This window comes from Mobula birostris, chromosome 16, assembly GCF_030028105.1.
Source record: "Mobula birostris isolate sMobBir1 chromosome 16, sMobBir1.hap1, whole genome shotgun sequence".
Classification (NCBI taxonomy): domain Eukaryota; kingdom Metazoa; phylum Chordata; class Chondrichthyes; order Myliobatiformes; family Myliobatidae; genus Mobula; species Mobula birostris.
Window position 1 is genome coordinate 9,764,176 of NC_092385.1, and position 19,873 is coordinate 9,784,048.

The following is a 19,873-nucleotide window of genomic DNA, read 5'->3' on the forward strand; positions in this document are numbered from 1 at the left end:
GAAAAGCGGCTTCCATCATCCGGAACCCTGACCACCCAGGACATACACTCTTCCCATTGTTACCATCAGGAAGGAGGTACAGAAACCTGAAGGCAAACACTCATCAATTCAGAAACAGCTTCTTCTCCTCTGCCATCCGATTTCTAAATGGAAATTGCACCCATGAACACAACCTCGTTACTACTTTAAAAATTTCTGGTGTTTTTTTTTTGTATTACTTATCTTAATTTAATTACTTAATATACATCTACTGTAATTTTTTTATTTATCATGTATCGCATTGTACAGCTGATGCAAAGTTAACAAATTTCACAACAAATGCAAGTGATAATAAACCTGATTTTGATTGTCAAAAATCTTCATTTAAAGAGGGTGACTTTATCACAACATATTTAACTGGAATTGTAATAAAAGCTACAAGTAAACACATCTCTTTGTAACAACATTTAATGTTACCTGGGAAACACCTTCACTTTCATTATGTTCCAGGGCTCTATTATTTTATTAATCACTACAGCTCCAGCAAATAAACATAAATCAGAAATTGGTATTTAGCTCACGGCATATATAATGGATACAGGGCTGACACCGACTTTCAGTTCACATTGTGTAAATTTTTATTTTCTTTTCAATGGGGAGAATACCTATTTAAAGTACAGGTACATTAGTAGTAATTAATACAATAAGTGTGAGAATAAATTCCATCGTGACAATTTGAGAACCTATTTCCTTTTTGTAAAAATTTACAAATGACATCAATGTATAAGTACTGTAACTCAGTACACTTTTTCCTCATGGAGATTCCAGTCTTAAAACAGGAAAAGATGATTAATTTTTACTTCAACTGTTAATTCATTTTAGCACTAAAATATGTAAAAGTGCAAACTGCATCTGAAAAAAACATGCTTAATGTTAATTTATTGATTGGTACAATTAAATCTGTTAGTATCCAATAGTTTGAAATCTTGCCACTCAATTCAATATCAGTTCATTCAGTCTTGGGACGAACAAAATGTTCAGTCTTGTCTGAAGAGAGAAGAGTCACCATTTCATGTCAAACATTAGAAACATTCTTGTTATAAGCCATCACCCTGAAACCTTATCGTTACTTCTACATCCACAGATGCTGCCTGACTTGTTGGGCATTTCAAGCATTCTCTGCTTTTATTTCATACTTCCTACATCTTGATTTTCAATCACCTATGCTATTTTCTTAACATCACCTTCTTAATTCTTAATTTGGTGCAGAACATCACACTTTGTAGAAAGATTCATCCAAAGATATTTTCATATTATAAAATGATTGTCACTTTGGGAAAAGTAGCCTGTAATATGCCACCTCAACAAATAGGACTGATTGTCTGCGGCAATACTTTCGAACAAGAAACCTACAATGAAAATGCAACTTGCAGATCACCAACACAACAACATTTCAGCCTATATTTTAATTACTCTGCAATGGCTGTACTAAAATGCACAAGTAAGTTTTTTTTTAAAAGCCTTTAGCCTAAAAACTGACAGAATACCTTAAAGAGCAAGGTAAATTCTTAAAAAGAATGGTTTCATTAGGAGGGAACCTCTGACAAAATTTCAAAAAGATCCCATTTAGCAGTACAAGATTGAACCTTGCTTTTATCCTGAGACTGCCTTGGATATTTGTACTTCTTTTGTCAAGAGCAACTATGGAATATTTAGGCAAGCAGAAAATTAGTCTGATGCTGTTGTAAAGACAGCAGCAGGCCTGTGGACCCAGCATCAGACTGACATCGCAACATTAACCAGGCCTAAGGCCAATATAACCAGTACTAATCACCAGCCCCATCTACATTCAGCTTAGTTTTAATTTATCAAATACTATCGAGACTAGTTTAAGCTATTGCCAGTTAAACATAAATCACATTTGGTGGTTCAAGAGCAACAGACACCAAGTAATACACTCTGTTGAGCAAGAAGGTCTCCAGTTTAATTTAAAATTCAACATGAAAAACACTGCAGATGCTGGAAATTCAAAATAAAAACCACTGTTAGTATTTCTTTTTGACAAATAACACCATTTCACTTTGCAGAAATGCTGTTTGATTTGCAAAGTGCTTCCAAAATTTTCTGCTTTCACTTCAGTTCCATGGATCCTTTATACTTACCTAACCTAGCTCCATTAGATATACAACTGTGTAACAGTACAACAGTTTTACATTAGGAATTGATAAAATTATTTATTATTTTGACTTCAGATTCCAAAATAGTGATTACTTAAACATGCAGAATTCCCACCATTTGCAAAAAAAGAAAGTTAAGAACTTGGTTACGGAGAAAGATATGGGGAGAGCTGTTCGACCATCTTTTGACATATATCATTAATGGTAATGAATATTCATTGTGAAGAAAATCTAGATTCAATGCACATCTTTACCAGGGCGATACAGGATGAGTACCCCTTATCCAAAATGCTTGGGGCTGGAAATGTTTCAGATTTTGGAATATATAATGAGATTGCTTGGGATCACCGTCATTACCAACTCTGAATTTATGTGCACTTGCTCATCACACATGTACTTGACAGAAAAAATATTACATACCATTAATATGATGAGAATATAATGTGAGCAGGGTAACAAAAGCAGCACGGCAGCATTAGGAGAATACCTGAATCAGCTATTGAACAATACAAACGGCAACAGACTTTCTTTCAGTCTCCATCTACATTGCCATGTTTTGATTAAAAGGTTACAGTACACTGTATATGTATTTTACTGTTTTTGGGTTTTATGTAAGGTACAAAACCAATCAGCATCGTAGACTTTTTCTGGTGCTAGATTTTCATCAGTGACGATCATCGTAAGCTCATCAATGAATTTCTCTTCTCTGGTGATCAGTAGATCTTTACCTTTAAAAATTTAATTCTGTGCCTTTCCTTAAAGTTCTGCAACTAGCTTGTTGTATTCACAATTACCTTCAATTTTCAGTTCATCATGATAGATCTTCCCTTGTTTCACAATCAGCATACTGTTAAGCAGCATATGCTTGCTGATGATATTTGATCAAGATCTTCATTTTTCACTTTATGCAACATTTTTCTATTTTTCCACAAACTTCTGTTCATAACATCTGTGCATCACTTCTCAAAACTGTCTGTGATGTGCAGAGATCTGCACATCGCCTGGAAATCTTCCCAGCTCCTTGTGGATTTTTCCATTTGTGACATCATGTCAGTGCTCAAAAAATTTCGGATTTCAGATAAGGAGTACTCAACCTGTAATAATGCACATTCAAATATACAGATCCCAAATAAATGACACCTTAAAGATGATTGAACAGCTCTACCCTTAACCAAACTCGTAAAAAGAAAAAAAAATGAAGATAAAAACTTAAAATTTAGTAATGTCAAATAATTAAGCAAGTCTGGAAATAGTCAACTTAATGCAACATAGAAAAGTGCAAGTGATATAGCTGACACTTTACTCTGTTTTTTATTATTCTTTTCCCTTGTACTACCTGTGTACTGTATCGATGGTGTTACATAACCGGCAACAATGAATATTAATCGAGACAGGTTATATAAAAACAACCAAACATTTATTAAACATGTATAAACGATAAGGGAAAAAAAAACAAAGGAAATCTTTAACCAGAGGTTAACAGGTACGCAGCTGTTCACCAACTCGCCACTCGGCTCTGGTTCTTAAACCGTTAAATGCGAAAACAGTTCTTAAAGTGATAGAGTCAGATATAGTTCTTAAAGCGATAACTTCGAAAGTCCAACAGTTTTACACGTTCAATTGGGAGAGACTTCTCTGGAGAAAGATTTCTTCACCGACGCACCTTTACTGCTGGTTCCGCCCACAGGATTCCCGATGCCGAAAATAAACAGTTTCAGTCAACTGACCTAAAATTCCTTCAGAGAGAGAGCACCTTTTTGCATGAACTCATTGCCCTTTTGCAAGAGTTATCTCAATGCAGGTTCTCTCCAATGAAGACTCAATAAGGTCGATTCTTTATTAAACTACCAAACGATACCGACTTCTCTCAATCCTTCACTTCGATGAGTTCTTCACTCTCCCTTCAAAACTGTTGGAATTGAGTGAATTGGCACTTCCAGCCACAAATTTCCAGTCCAAGTAATATGGGATCTTTCAACAGAATGTACAACTATTTTAAAAATGAAACTGCGTCACAAAAACAAATGCAACAGAAACGGAGATACAGCATGTTCTACCTGGAAATCTACAAACTCAAAAACTAACTGCATCACCTGTGTCGACCCTTATATAGTCACGGGGCACATGTCATCACGTGACCTCACATCGGCGGAAAAATCACATCAGGTGACCTCCAAAAGACCATTACATCAATCTCACAAAAAAAAACAGACCTCCTTGAGCATGTAACAATGGAAAACAAAAACGCAGTACATGTGACAATAATAAACCAATTTACCAATTTGAAAATGCATTTTCAGATGGGATGCTTTTTTAAGACAAACAAAACAGACAGGAACAAGTTCAAAGCAAATTTATTATCAAAGTGCATATATATCACTATACAGTAGCATGCAAAAGTTTGGGCACCCCTGGTCAAAATTTGTTACTGTGAATAGCTAAGCGAGTAAAAGATGAACTGATTTCTAAAAGGCATAAAGTTAAAGATGACACATTTCTTCAATATTTTAAGCAAGAAAACTTTTTTATTTCCATCTTTTACAGTTTCAAAATAACAAAAAAGGAAAAGGGCCCGAAGCAAAAGTTTGGGCACCCTGCATGGCAGCACTTAGTAACACACCCTTTGGCAAGTATCACAGCTTGTAAACACTTCTTGTAGCCAGCTAAGAGTCTCTCAATTCTTGTTTGGGGTATTTCCACCCATTTTTTCTTACAAAAGGCTTCTAGTTCTGTGAGATTCTTGGGCCGTCTTGCATGCACTGCTCTCTTGAGGTCTATCCACAGATTCTCTATGGTGTTTAGGTCAGGGGACTGTGAGGGCCATGGCAAAACCTTCAGCTTGTGCCTCTTGAGGTAATCCATTATGGATTTTGAGGTTTGTTTAGGTTCTATTCAAAAGGTTCAAAGGAACATCTAAACAAGCCTGATGCATTTTGGAAACAAGTCCTGTGGACTGATGAAGTTAAAATAGAAATTTTTGGCTGCAATGAGCAAAGGTATGTTTGGAGAGAAAAGGGTGCAGAGTTTCATGAAAAGAACCCCTCTCCAACTGTTAAGCACGGGGCTGGATCGATCATGCTTTGGGCTTGTGTTGCAGCCAGTGGCACGGGGAATATTTACTGGTAGAGGGAAGAATGAATTCAATTAAATACCAGCAAATTCTGGAAGCAAACATCACACTGTCTGTAAAAAAGCCAAAGGTGTGAAAAGAGGATGGCTTCTACAACAGGATAATGAACCTAAACACACTTCAAAATCCACAATGGACTACCTCAAGAGGCACAAGCTGAAGGTTTTGCCATGGCCCTCACAGTCCCCTGACCTAAACATCATCGAGAATCTGTGGATAGACCTCAGAAGAGCAGTGCATGCAAGACACCCCAAGAATCTCACAGAACTAGAAGCTTTTTGCGTGGAAGAATGGGCGAAAATCTCCCAAACGAGGATTGAAAGACTCTTAGCTGGCTACAAAAAGCGTTTACAAGCTGTGATACTTGCCAAAGGGGGTGTTACTAACTACTGACCATGCAGGGTGCCCAAACTTTTGCTTCGGGCCCTTTTCCTTTTTTGTTATTTTGAAACTGTAAAAGATGGAAATAAAAAAGTTTTCTTGCTTAAAATATTAAAGAAATGTATCATCTTTAACTTTATGCCTTTTGGAAATCAGTTCATTTTTTACTCGCTTAGCTATTGACAGTAACAGAAATTTTGACCGGGGTGCCCAAACTTCTGCATGCCCCTGTATACTACCCTGAGATTCTTTCAATTCACAATAAATACTAAGAAATGCAACAGAATCAATGAAAAACCCCATGCAACAAAATGTACAAACAACCAACGTACAAAAGACAACTGTGCAAATACAAACATAATATAATAATAAACAAACAAACATAGAACATAGAATAGTACAGCACAGTACAGGACCTTCGGCCCACAATGTTGTGCCGACCCTCAAACCCTGCCTCCCATATAAGCCCCCACCTTAGATTCCTCCATATATCTGTCTAGTAGTCTCTTAAACTTCACTAGTGTACCTGCCTCCACCACTGACTCAGGCAGTGCATTCCACGCACCAACCACTCTCTGAGTAAAAAACCTTCCTCTAATATCCCCCTTGAACTTCCCACCCCTTACCTTAAAGCCATGTCCTCTTGTATTGAGCAGTGGTGTCCTGGGGAAGAGGCGCTGGCTATCCACTCTATCTATTCCTCTTATTATCTTGTACACCTCTATCATGTCTCCTCTCATCCTCCTTCTCTCCAAAGAGTAAAGCCCTAGCTCCCTTAATCTCTGATCATAATGCATACTTTCTAAACCAGGCAGCATCCTGGCAAATCTCCTCTGTACCCTTTCCAATGCTTCCACATCCTTCCTATAGTGAGGCGACCAGAACTGGCCACAGTACTCCAAGTGTGGCCTAACCAGAGTTTTATAGAGCTGCATCATTACATCGCGACTCTTAAACTCTATCCCTCGACTTATGAAAGCTAACACCCCATAAGCTTTCTTAACTACCCTATCCACCTGTGAGGCAACTTTCAGGGATCTGTGGACATGTACCCCCAGATCCCTCTGCTCCTCCACACTACCAAGTATCCTGCCATTTAGTTTGTACTCTGCCTTGGAGTTTGTCCTTCCAAAGTGTACCACCTCACACTTCTCCAGGTTGAACTCCATTTGCCACCTCTCAGCCCACTTCTACATCCTATCAATGTCTCTCTGCAATCTTTGACAATCCTCTACACTATCTACAACACCACCAACCTTTGTGTCGTCTGCAAACTTGCCAACCCACCCTTTGACCCCCACATCCAGGTCGTTAATAAAACAATAACTATCTTGTATATGAGATGAGTCCTTGAAAGTGAGTCCATAGGCTGTGGGAACAGTTCAGTGATGGGTGAGTGTAGTCAGCCCCTCTGGTTCAAGAGCCTGATGGCTGAAAAGTAATAACTGATCCTAAACCTGGTGGTCTGGGTCCCGAGACTCCTGATAGCAGCAGCAAGAAGACAGCATGGCCTGCGTGGTAGGGGGTCCTTGATGATGGATGCTACTTTCCTGCAACAGTATTCCACGTAGATGTGCTCAGTGGTAGGGGAGGGCTTTACCTGTTATGGACTGGGCTGTATCCACCGCTCTTAGTAGCAGTTTCCATACAAGGGTATTGGTGTTTCCAGACCAGGCCATGAAGCAACAAATCAGTATGTTCTCTACCATGCACCTATACAAGATTATCAAAGTTTTAGATGACATGCCAAATCTTCACAAACTTCCAAGAAAGTAGAGACACTTCCACGCTTTCTTTGTAATGGCACTTAAGGTGCTGGACCCAGGACAGACCCTCTGAAATGATTATGCCGAAGAATTCAAAGTTTCTGACTCCTGATCAGCCACTAAAAATGATTAAGACTCCTGTTCTCACAAAGGATATGCAGCAACACACAATGTAATAATAACTTATCCATCCATCCAGAGATCACAACCTTGTCTTTGTTTTTGCTTGGTAAAGTTGACTACAAATTAGCAGCCCCATGTTAAGTTTTCCTTTGCATTCTATCCTTGTTTTTTTTATTGCCTCTCTCTTAGCATACCCCAATTCAAATGACCCTGCCTCAACTATAAAGATTTTTCCACAATTTGCACTTGATTCATGTTTAAAGATGATTTGAATGCGCCGCTTCACAGCTTCTCCCACCCTAATTCAACTTGTTCTGTCAAACATTCCCTTAAAAACCATTTAACATCCTGCTGTACTGGATCACACCACAGCCTGCTGCAGATTCTTGATGGCAGCAAATCAGATCATTTTTACAGTCACAGAGTCATACAGCCAAGAAACAGGCCCTTTGGCCCAATAGGCCCATGCAGACCACAGCATCCCTGTTAAGACCCAGTTATCTGAATCTGGTCCATAGACCTGAGTCACCCTCCTCCATGTACCTATCCAAATGTCAGCAACTGTACCCACCTCAACCACTTCTTGTGGCAGATACTCACCGCCCTCTATGTAAAGAAGTTATCTCTCAGTTTTTGTTCAACTCTTTCCCCTCTTATCTGATCATTCATCTATGAATTCTCCAATGACACAACTAACTTATATTAATTAATTTATGAAGTTACACTAATTTGATCAGATAATTTACTCCACTGCCGCATGCAGAACATATGCATTTGTAGGCCATTATTTACCAATGTCTTCTTGCACTTTTAAATGCAGACACATTAAGCAACTTCTGATCTCATTGTTCTTCTGCAAGTTCAAATAACTTCTCCCATTCCATGTGGTAATTAATAACACCCCTTGTAAAATTAGCAACACAGAAATTTAAGTAATCATTAACATTTGTCCCAACGTGTACATCCTGAAAGCAAATATGATACCGAAATAATCTTTTCTTAAAAAGCAAATGACAAACTGTAATACAATATCCAAAGCTTGAAATATCATCAATGCAGAACACAATGTCCTACAATATTTTGAGGTTCCTCTGCATTCTAGTCAGAAATTGATTCATAAACAATTTCATCTACCTCTTCAGCAATACTCAAGTACAAAGTAATTGCATACATTTTCTCACGTTCAATCTGTTCATTTAATGTAGCAGAAATCTAAACAGACTATATACATACATTGAGTGCAGGAATGGAGCTTATTTTGTGAATTTATAAGATGACTAATTCACAAGCTCCAGCTGAACAAGCTCTTGATTAACTAATTACTGAAACTGCACATAATATTGTTGGAATGAGTTGCCAGTTTTTATGCAAGCACCTACTGCAAGATAAAATGGTACAGTGAATGACCTGATCTCTCTTTATGTCACAAAGGTGGGCAGAGCAAAGGCTGATGGAATTTAATTCCATTAAATGTAAACTGATGGATTCTAAAATGACGTGCATTGAGTATACCCTACTGGAGTGCAGGACATACACAATGAATGATATAGCCTGGGAAGTTGAAGAACAGGGTGCATAGCCCTAAAATCTTTTAAGTTGGCACATACAGATAAGGTAGTGAAGATGGCATAAAAATGACTTGATCTTCATTAGCCACACATACGAAACAAGATCGAGGAGGTTATAGTACATCTTTAGCATTTCGTGTGTGTTGCCCGGATTCCTAGCATCTGCAGACTTTCTCTTGTTTACAGTTCATCTTTCTTTGGCCACAGTTGGTGTTACGGGTTCAATTCTTGGTATCATTATTTAGGAAGGACATGACTACACTCAGAAGGCAGAACCAATTCACCATAGTGTTGCCTGGGATGGTGCATTTCAGTTACAAGAATAGATGAGACTGAGAGTAACTGGACTACAGAAAATAGATAGGGTAGATGACTCAAAACTTTTACGCATAGCAGTCATGTCTAAAACAAAAGATGAAAGATTAAAACAAGGAGTAGGAGGTTCACAAAGCATCGGAGAATTATTTTCCTCCCATCCTTTACACCATCAGCACATTACGCTGCATGAAGTTTTGCAACAGCATTCCAAGCTTCTTTGACAGCACTCCACAAATCTAACACAATTTTCCACTGGCACATAGAAATTTTTATCTGTCCTAACACGGGATGAATCCTGACACTGCACCATATCAAATGACACAGACATGTCGTCTCACCCCACCTCTGTGAAATTAGAAATGCACAATTCATCATTGTCTTGCCAGCAACACCCAACTGAATTAAATATAAATCCAATCTGAGAGAGATGATGGGTGTGGCTAGGGTGACTTTTACTCTAGATTTACAAAATCAGCAGAAATTATTTCAACCAAGATTTTACCTGTAATCTATCGAAGGAGTACGTGCATAATGATGTAACACCTTTTACACAATGGACAATTTCATCTACATCACTTGGCCTTCCTTCTGGTTAAATTATACAAATTTTCATCCAGATTGACTGTTTTCAAAGTGTGAGTGGGCAAATGCTTTAAAAAGTCATGAAAATACAACAGGCAAGGGTCAGTGAAGTGGAGCATAAGAATTTCAGATAACACACAAAGAGAGGAGCCTAGAGTACTTGAATAGAGCACCAAAGAGGCTCAGGAAGTAGGGAGTCAGGAGACTGAAAAATTACATTTCCAGCCTCTCTCTCTACTAATCTAAACCCACATAACAAAGTTTAACAGTGAAATTTATATGAAATCACATTTATTATCATGATACTGGTTTGGCCGCACCTACAAATAGATGTACAGTAACCTCATTATTATTGTAGGTTGGATGGGTGAACCATATGGTTAAAGTTGTTGTTGTTCCTTTCCGTGCCTTGTGGCGCATCGGGCAGCAACCCTGTCATGTCATTGGCACTTTGTCTGTTTTTTTACAAAGCCAAGTTGCTAGCTCAACGCTCAACCCAGCACGGATGGAAAATGGAGAGCAAGGAGCCAGCCGGATTGAACCCTGGACTACTCGCCTTGAAAACTGGTGCAGATGCCACTACACCACCAGCCGGCAATATACGGTTAAAGTGCCACTACACAGAGCTTGAAAGACACTAATCTGAATAATACATCAGGATTTATCGTGATAATTTATCAAAATTGGTTTTATTTGACTTGGCCAAGTGTAACAATATGTCAATATTGTGTAGCAATAAAATTTTTCTAAAATATCAAGTATTTGACTCCAGATAAAACCAGTTTCTTTATTTAAATAAGGATAGATACTTTAGCATTGCAAACACACTTTTTAAACTCCTCTGCTGAACTAAGCTTAAATGATTTCTAAGGATAAATAATCTGAGGCCAAATGCTGGAGAAAGAATTAATAGGGATGGATACTACTGGCCAATGAGATGTAATGGGCTGAATGGCATGTTCCCATGTAATATGAATCAAAAGGGCTATTTACAAAAATGATCACACAGAGATAATTTTTTATGTACTGGTAGACAAACAAAACTTTTTGTTAAGTTTTTTAAAAAATCCTTCACCAAATCATCCCATTCTGGCAGTTGTTATTATATTGTGTGTGTGACTGTCTTTTACTAAGTAGTCCTATTTCCAGTCATCTGTAATGACAAGATGAAATAACAAACCTTTCATGAACTATAGGATGTCAATGTTCAAAGTCTTTCAAAAGCAAAATCCCATTATTTCACTCTCATCATAATTAATGTACATAATTACTATCAGATACAATTGGGTAACGATCAAGTATCATCCTTTGTGTTAAATGTCTCCCAAGTTCTCCTGAATACATTTTAAGGTCAGCTTTTAATACATTACAACCCGCGCCATTTGTATCAACATTACTGCCGGATAGAATTACAACATCATTTCATTCAAAAGTAGCTCACCAAAGATGATACTTTGGTTCAGTCACTAGATGAGTTTGAAACCAAATCCTGCTACAGAATATGTCCTCTTTCAATCCAATTGACCCATCTGGCCTTTTAAGTAATGATATCATGAATACATCTCCAAATATACTTAACCAGAAAGCTATTCTTGTATTATTCTGGAGTTTCTGTTGGATTGGACACCAAAATTACAGGATTTTACCGCACTGGCTGCTTTGCAAAATATCAATGAAAGGTCACATACAGTAATATTTTCAACAGCCATCAAGCAGTTCGAATTTTAAGCTGTAGCACAGTTACCAAACAAAAAATTTTCCCAGAGTGATCGCCGAAAACCCAAGAAAGGTTATTTCTCTCCAAAAAAAACTCCCAAGACCTGCAAGCAATAACAGCAACATTGCACAGTGTTTCAAAGCACCAGTTCATTCTATTTTGCACTTGATGGGCTATAAGTACCTCTATCATCCATTGGAGAAGATGAGACAGATTAAACAAACTGGCTATCACAGAGAGATTAGACTCGGCGGTGGTGGCATCCCAGTTGAACACTACAGACTTTTCTTTGCAGCCGCTCAAGGGTACTCAATGCTAATTGATGGCATTTAAGATATCAATATAATGACAGTGTACCATCACAATGACGTTTCAGACTCTGGCTTACAATTGGCTTAAAAAATGGAACAATAAGGATAAACTCATCATTCATCCTCCCCTTGGAATTATACATATCTACCCACATAAACGACAAATCAAACTACTGGCATTGTTAGCTATCACCATTGTGGTAACGTTCCAGTCAAGATGCAAATATAGTCACAATGCACCATCACAATGGGATTCTTTAGATTCTGTCTCACAACTGGCTTACAAAAGAAAAATAGCAGTGATGATACACTCCAGCCTCGTTCTCCACAGGAATTACATCTATAAAGTTATATAAGAAGTCAAAGTTTGGCACAATCAGTCATCAAAACCGCTTGAAGATTTAATCAACAAAAGAAAAAATTCTGGAGTCACTCCATTGACTTCCTTCAGAGCAGAGATCCCAACCTTTTTCATGCCATGGATTCTTACCATTTACCAAGGGGTATGTGAATCCCAGGTTGGGAATCCCTGCTTTAGAGTGACACAGCAGCTATTTCCAGATGTCCTCAATTCTCATACCATTTTCTTCTTTCTTGATCTCTGGAGACAACAGTCAACCAGTATCTGTTATAAACCTATTCATTCCCATAGTTATTTTTATACCTCTTCCCACCTTATCTCTTGTAAACATGCTACTCCCTTTTCTCAGTTTCTTTGCCTCCAGTACATCTGTTCTCAGAATCCATTTCAGGACATCACAGATGACCTCTTTCATTAAAGAATTAGGTTTCCATCCCTCTTCTATTGATGCTCCCCTCCAAACATCTCCTCCATTTCCCATATACCTGCGCTCATCCCAACTTCCCACCATCATAATAGTGATAGACTACCGCTCTTCCTTACCTACTACTCCATCAGCCTCATATCCTACACATTATCCTCCACATCTTCCACCATTCCCAAAGGGAACCCACCACTGAACATATCTTTACCTCTCCCCATCTCCACTTTCGCAAATGCCTTGTCCATTCATCCCTCCCCACTAGTCTCCCTCCAGGCACTTACCCCTGCAACACACACAAAATGTTGGGGGAACTCAGCGGGCTAGGCAGCATTTATGGGAGAAGTACAGTAGACGTTTTAGGCCAAGACCCTTCGGCAGGGTCTCAGCCAGAAACATCGACTGTACTTTTTTCCATAGATGCTGCCTGGCCTGCTGAGTTCTTGCAGCATTTTGTGCATCTTGCTCGGATTTCCAGCATCTGCACATTTTTTCTTGTTTGTGACTGATCCCTGCAAGTGGCCCAAGTGCTACGCCTGCCCATACACCTCCTCCCTCACCTCCATTCAGAGCCCCAGACAGTCCTTCCTGGCGAGGGAACGCTTCACCTGTGAACATACTGAGATCATCTATTCTGTCCGGTGCTTCCAATGCAGCCTCCGCTACATCGGTGAGACCCGTCGTAAACTGGGGGACCACTTCATTGAGCACCTCCACACCATCTGCCACAAGCTGGACTTCCCAGTGGCCAAAATTTTAATTCCAGTTCCCATTCCAACACGTCAATCCATGGCCTCCTCTTGTGACAAGATGAGGTCATCCTCAGTGTGGAAGAGCAACACCTTAAATTCTATCTGGGTACCTTCAACCTGATGGTATGAATTATCAACTTCTTCCAGTGAACAAAATTTCCCCCCCTCATTTCACACTATAACCCTTTACTACTTCGCACCTGCCTATTACTTCCCCATGGGTCCCCTCCGTCTTCTCTTTTTCCTGCTATCCATTCTCCTCTCCTATCAGATTCTTTCTTCTCCAGCCCCTGATCTTTCCCACCCCTTGGCTTCACCGCTTACCTTCCAGCAAGCCTCTTTCCCCTTCCCCCACATTTTAATTTAGGCATCTCCCCTCTTCCCTCTCAGTCCTGAAGAAGGGTCTTGGCCTGAAACGTCCACTGTACTCTTTTCCATAGAAGCTGCCTGAACTGCTGAGTTCCTCCAGCATTTTGTGTGTGGTGCTTTGGATTTCCAGCATCTGCAGATTTTCTCATGATTTTTTGTGTGTGTTTCAATCAGGACACATTTCATATTTTTTTAAAACTACAAGGAGGACCAGTCCAACCTGCTTACTTTCCTTACATGTTAATCTTGCCACCCCTAGAATCGAACAATCAGTGCTAGTATATCCAGCATTCTGTACATCACACAAGAGCATAACAAAATGTTAAGCCTGTTGCATTAAAAACAAACATTTCATTTGCTTTTCTAATCACCTGCTACAACTGCAAGCCTGCTTTATATTTCGTACTAAGCCATCAACTTTGCCCACTCAAAAAGTTCAAGGTAAACTTATTATCAAAGTACATATACGTCACCATATTCAATCCTGAGATTCATTTTCTTACGGGCATACTCAATAAGTCTGTAATAGAATCAATGATAGATTGCACAGAACAAGGCAAAACACAACAAACTACGGAAATACAAAAATTAGAAAAATAATAAATAAACAATAAATGTCAAGATCCTGAGATGAGGAGTCCTTGAAAGTGAGTCCATAGGCTGTGGAAAGTTCTGGGGCAAGTGAAGTTGGGTGAAGTAATCTCCACTGGTTCAAGAGCCTGATGTTTGAGGAGTAAAAACTGTTCCTGAACCTGGCAGTGTAGGACCTAAGGCTCCTGTACCTCCTTCCTAATAGCAGCAGCATGAAGAGAGCATGGCCTGAATAGCTGGGGTCCTTAATGATGGTTGCTGCTTTCTTGAGACAGTGCTCCATGTAGATGTGCTCACTGGTGGGGAGTGCTTTACCTGTGATGGATTGGGCTCCATCCACTACTTCTTATAGGCTTTTCTGTTCGAAGGCATTGATGATTCCATACCAGGACATGATAAACCAGTCAGTACACTCCCCACCCAAGTCTGTCAACATTTTAGATACCATGCCAAATCTTCACAAACTTCTAAAAAAGTAAAGGTGCTGCTATTCTTTCGTAATAATGGCACTTCCTTGCTGGACCCAGTTCAGCTCTTATGAAATGATAGTACCAAGGAATTTTAAATTGCTGACTCTCTCCACCTCTGAGCACTCAATGCGAAATGGCTCATGGATCTCATCAGCTCTTTGGTCTTATTGACATTGAGCAAGAGGTTGTTGTTATGAAACCATTCAGTCAGGTTTTCAATCTCCCTCCTATATCACCATCTTTGATTCAGCCAACAACAGTGGTATCATCAGCAAACTTAGATATGTTATTAAAGCTCTGCTTCGCCTCACAGTCATAAGTATGAAGTGAGTAGGATAGGGTGCTGTGCATACAGCCTTATGATGCACCTGTGTTGATGGGATTGACTGTGGAGGAGATATTGTTGCCAATCCAAACTAACTGGGGTCTGTAAGTGAGGAAATTGAGGATCCGGTTGCACAAGGTGGTTTCGAGGCCACGGTCCTGGAGGTTATTGATTAGTTTTAAGGGGATGATAGTATTGAATACTGAGCTGTAGTCAATGAAGACCATCCTGATGTATGCACCTTCACTCATTCAAACCATCTACTTTCCTCTATAGACTTTGTATCAGCTGAGCCAATCCAGCTCACATGACCCCATGGAGTGAAACAGCACATCCTGCAACCTACTTCAGAAGCTCAAGGCAAAGAAATTAAATATTTTGGGTCTGTATTCACAGAAAACTGCCCCAAAATAATGGACAACATTTTGAAAAAGTAATGGAGCTCATGGAAAAATACAAGTTAACAAAAAAGCACATGGGAAAAAAAAGTGGAAGTGAAAGATGTTAAATTCTCAAGACCTCATTACTTGCATCTTAAGGTTTTGAAGGTGGTTGTGAAGAGTACTCAACTCGCTTGGTTGATTATTACACTTGGGGAGCTTGCTTTCATCTTTTCCAAAATTTTGAGTACTAGATATTCCCATACTATAGATCAGATTTTACTTTTTAAACTATCATACTGATAAATTGGCATCCATGGAATGGACTGTTCAGTGCTGTTCTGTTATCTACAAGGACAGATCTACATACTCTATCCACAAACCAACAAGGAAATAATTTATTTTAAGAGTTCTAATGACAATTCAATTCTGTTTTATACTTTTGCGATCAAGTTGCAAAATGGAACAGCTCTGCTAATTCATTTACAAATGTTTCCACATACCAATAAGTAACAGCACAAATTTTCTCTCAACACAATATTGCAAGTGCCTATTTTCCCTTGCTGCCTTGCGATTCTTTTACCTATAAAGTGATTGTGGTGGCAGTTGAGTAAGATTCCTAGTTCAATGCCATTATATTAACTGCAAAGTGTTTCATGGCCTACAAGATAATTCCGTTTATATGTACCTGCTTAACAATAAAACCAGCAAAACAAAAATGACAAACAATTTAGGAGTTCAACAAATACTTAAAAGTACTTGGGTAAAGAAGCCAAGAAATTTAAAGAGGAAATTACAGAGCTTAATCTCAATACACCATCATAAAAATGAAGATATAAGAATTCAAAACAGTTTGAGGTTACCAGCAAATGCAGTTCATTCATTGAATATGTTACTGAATGTGATTTGACAAATAAATTAAAATTAAAGTAAGCAATGATCAAACTATAGACTAAGAAACAGAGAAAAATCAATTGAAGGTGTTGCTAGTTTCTGCTTCCAACAAAAAAGAAGTACATTTAAATTAAATTTGGTATGTTTTGACTGTTCAATTCACAGCTTTGGAAAAAGCCTACAAATTTCTGTTTGGCTGCAATTGTAACTCCTTCACTGAGGATGCTGCAGACTGAAGAACAAAATAGCACTGGTAGCTTGAAGATCTTATTGCACCATCCCTTACCCATTCTATCCCATTCAGATAATGATTAGACATTTTTAAGAGTCAAATTGGATAACCTTGTATTCCAGAGTTACTTCTTATAACACTATAGGATATAGATGAAGTCCTGAAGATTTGTCAGCCTTTAGCCCTATTTTCCTAACTCTTTAAAAGATTAAAGATTAGCTTTATTTGCCACATGTACATCAAAACATATAGTGAGAAACACTGCCCGAGGTGTGCTGGGGGCAGTCCACACGTGTCACCATATTTCTGGCACCAATATAACATGCTCACAACTTACTACCTCCAACCCATAGTGAGAGGAAACTGGAGTACCCGGAGGAAGCCCACACAATCACAAGGAGAATGCAGAAACTCTTTACAAACAGAGGCAGAAGCTGAACCCCAATCTTACAGGTAGCACTGTAAAGCATAACACTAATCACTGTACTAATGTACTACATTAATAGTGATTTCCTTCAGTTGTCCTACTCTATTCTCTTGGTTGCTCCCCTTCTACCTCCTTATCTCAAAGGTTATTCATGAGCATCTATGAGAAGATAGAAACAAAGAGTTTAATTCCTTTGCTATTTCTTTGTGCCTAATTCTTAGCAGCTCCATTTCTGGCTGTTGGAGACCTACATTTGTCTTTCATTTGTCCACCCCATCCCTTCCCACCGATCTCCCTCCTGGCACTTATCCTTGTAAGCGGAACAAGTGCTACGCCTGCCTTTACACTTCCTCCCTCACTACCATTCAGGACCCCAGACAGTCCTTCCAGATGAGGCGACACTTCACCTGTGAGTCTGCTGGTGTGATATACTGTGTCCAGTGCTCCCAGTGTAGCCTTCTATATATTGGTGAGACCCAACGAAGATTGGGAGACCGCTTCGCTGAACACCTACGCACTGTCCGTCAGAGGAAGCAGGATCTCCCAGTGGTCACACATTTTAATTTCACGTCCCATTCCCATTCTGATATGTCTATCCACGGCCTCCTCTACTGTCAAGATGAAGCCACACTCAGGTTGGAGGAACAACACCTTATATTCCGTCTGGGTAGCCTCCAACCTGATGGTGTGAACACTGACTTCTCTAACTTCCGTTAATGCCTCTCCTCCCCTTCTTACCCCATCCCTAATTGTTTATTTATTTATTTTTCTCTCTTTCCCTCTCACAATCACTCCTTGCCTGTTCTCCATATTCCTCTTGTGCTCCCCTCCCCCTTTCTTTCTTCCAAGGCCTTCTGTCCCATGATACTCCCCCTTCTCCAGCCTTGTATCCCTTTTGCCAATCAACTTCCCAGCTCTTGGCTTCATCTCTCTCCTTCCTATCTTCTCCTATCATTTCAGGTCTCCCCCTCCCCCTTTCAAATCTCTTACTATCTCTTTTTTCCGTTAGTCCTGACGAAGGATCTCAACCCGAAACGTCGACTGTACCTCTTCCTAGAGATGCTGCCTGGCCTGCTGCGTTCCACCAGCATTTTGTGTGTGTTGCTTGAATTTCCAGCATCTGCAGATTTTCTCGTGTTTGTCTTTCATAACTTTTTTCCTATTCATACAAGTTTCTTCAAACTTAATCTCGGGGTCTATCTTTCCTAAGATAATCCATTATCTGTGCAACTACGAAGAAAGCATGGCAGCACCTCTACTTCTTTAGAAGTTTGTGAAGATTCGGCATGATTACTGAACCTTCGACAAACTTCTATAGAATTAGAATCAAGTTTAATATCACTAGCATATGTCGTCAAATTTGTACATTGCAATACATAATTAAAAACTGTAAATTACTGTAAATATCTATTTTAAAAGTTAAGTTAAGTAAATAATGCAAAAAGAGGGGAAAAAAAATAATTAAGTGGTGTTTATGGGTTCAATGTCTATTCAGAAATTGGATGGCAGAGGAGAATAAGCTGTTCCTGAACCGCTGAGTGTGTGCTTTCAAGCTCCTGTATCTCCTCCCTGATGGTAGGAATGAGAAGAGGGCATGCCCTGGGTGATGGGGGTCCCTAATGATGGATGCCACCTTTTTGAGGCATCACACCTTGAAGATATCCTGGATACTGAGGAGGCTAGTGCCCATGATGGAGCAGGTTGAGTTCACAACTTTCTGCAGCTTATTTCTATCCTGTACAGCCCACCTCCCCTCCTCCCAATACCAGACGGTGATGTGGACAGTTAGAATGCTCTTCATGGTACATCTGTAGAAGTTGAGGACCCTGTTGCAGAGGAGGGTACAGAGGCCCAGGCATAATTGTGTTAAAAGCGGAGCTGTAGTCAATGAACAGCAACCTCACACAGGTATTTGCATTGTCCACATGATCCAAGGTCATGTAAAGAGCCAATGAGTTTGCAAACACGAGGAATTCTGCAGATGCTGGAAATTCAAGCAAGACACATCAAGATTGCTGGTGAACACAGCAGGCCAGGCAGCATCTCTAGGAAGAGGTACAGTCAACGTTTCAGGCCGAGACCCTTCGTCAGGACTAACTGGAAGAAGAGCTAGTAAGAGATCTGAAAGTGGGAGTGGGAGGGGAAGATCCAAAATGATAGGAGAAGACAGGAGGGGGAGGGATGGAGCCAAGAGCTGGACAGGTGATTGGCAAAAGGGATATGAGAGGATCATGGGACAGGAGGCCTAGGGAGAAAGAAAAGGGGGGGGGGAGAACCCAGAGGATGGGCAAGGGGTATAGTGAGAGGGACAGAGGGAGAAAAAGGAGAGAGAGAAAAAGAATGTGTGTATATAAATAAATAACGGATGGGGTACGAGGGGGAGGTGGGGCATTAGCGGAAGTTTGAGAAGTCAATGTTCATGAAATCAGGTTGGAGGCTACCCAGACGGAATATAAGGTGTTGTTCCTCCAACCTGAGTGTGGCTTCATCTTTACAGTAGAGGAGGCCGTGGATAGACATGCCGTCAGGTTGGATGAGATTGCATCCACTTTAGACCTATTGTGGTGATAGGCAAATTGCAGTGGGTCTAGGTCCTTGC

The 19,873-nt window shown here is 39.7% G+C and overlaps 1 protein-coding gene across 2 annotated transcripts in view; it reads right to left on the bottom strand.

Moving 5' to 3' along the window:
- prkar2aa (protein kinase, cAMP-dependent, regulatory, type II, alpha A) overlaps positions 1 to 19,873 on the bottom strand; it is a 355,118-nt gene that overhangs the window by 194,781 nt on the left and 140,464 nt on the right. The gene's annotated exons all lie outside the window — the stretch shown is intronic.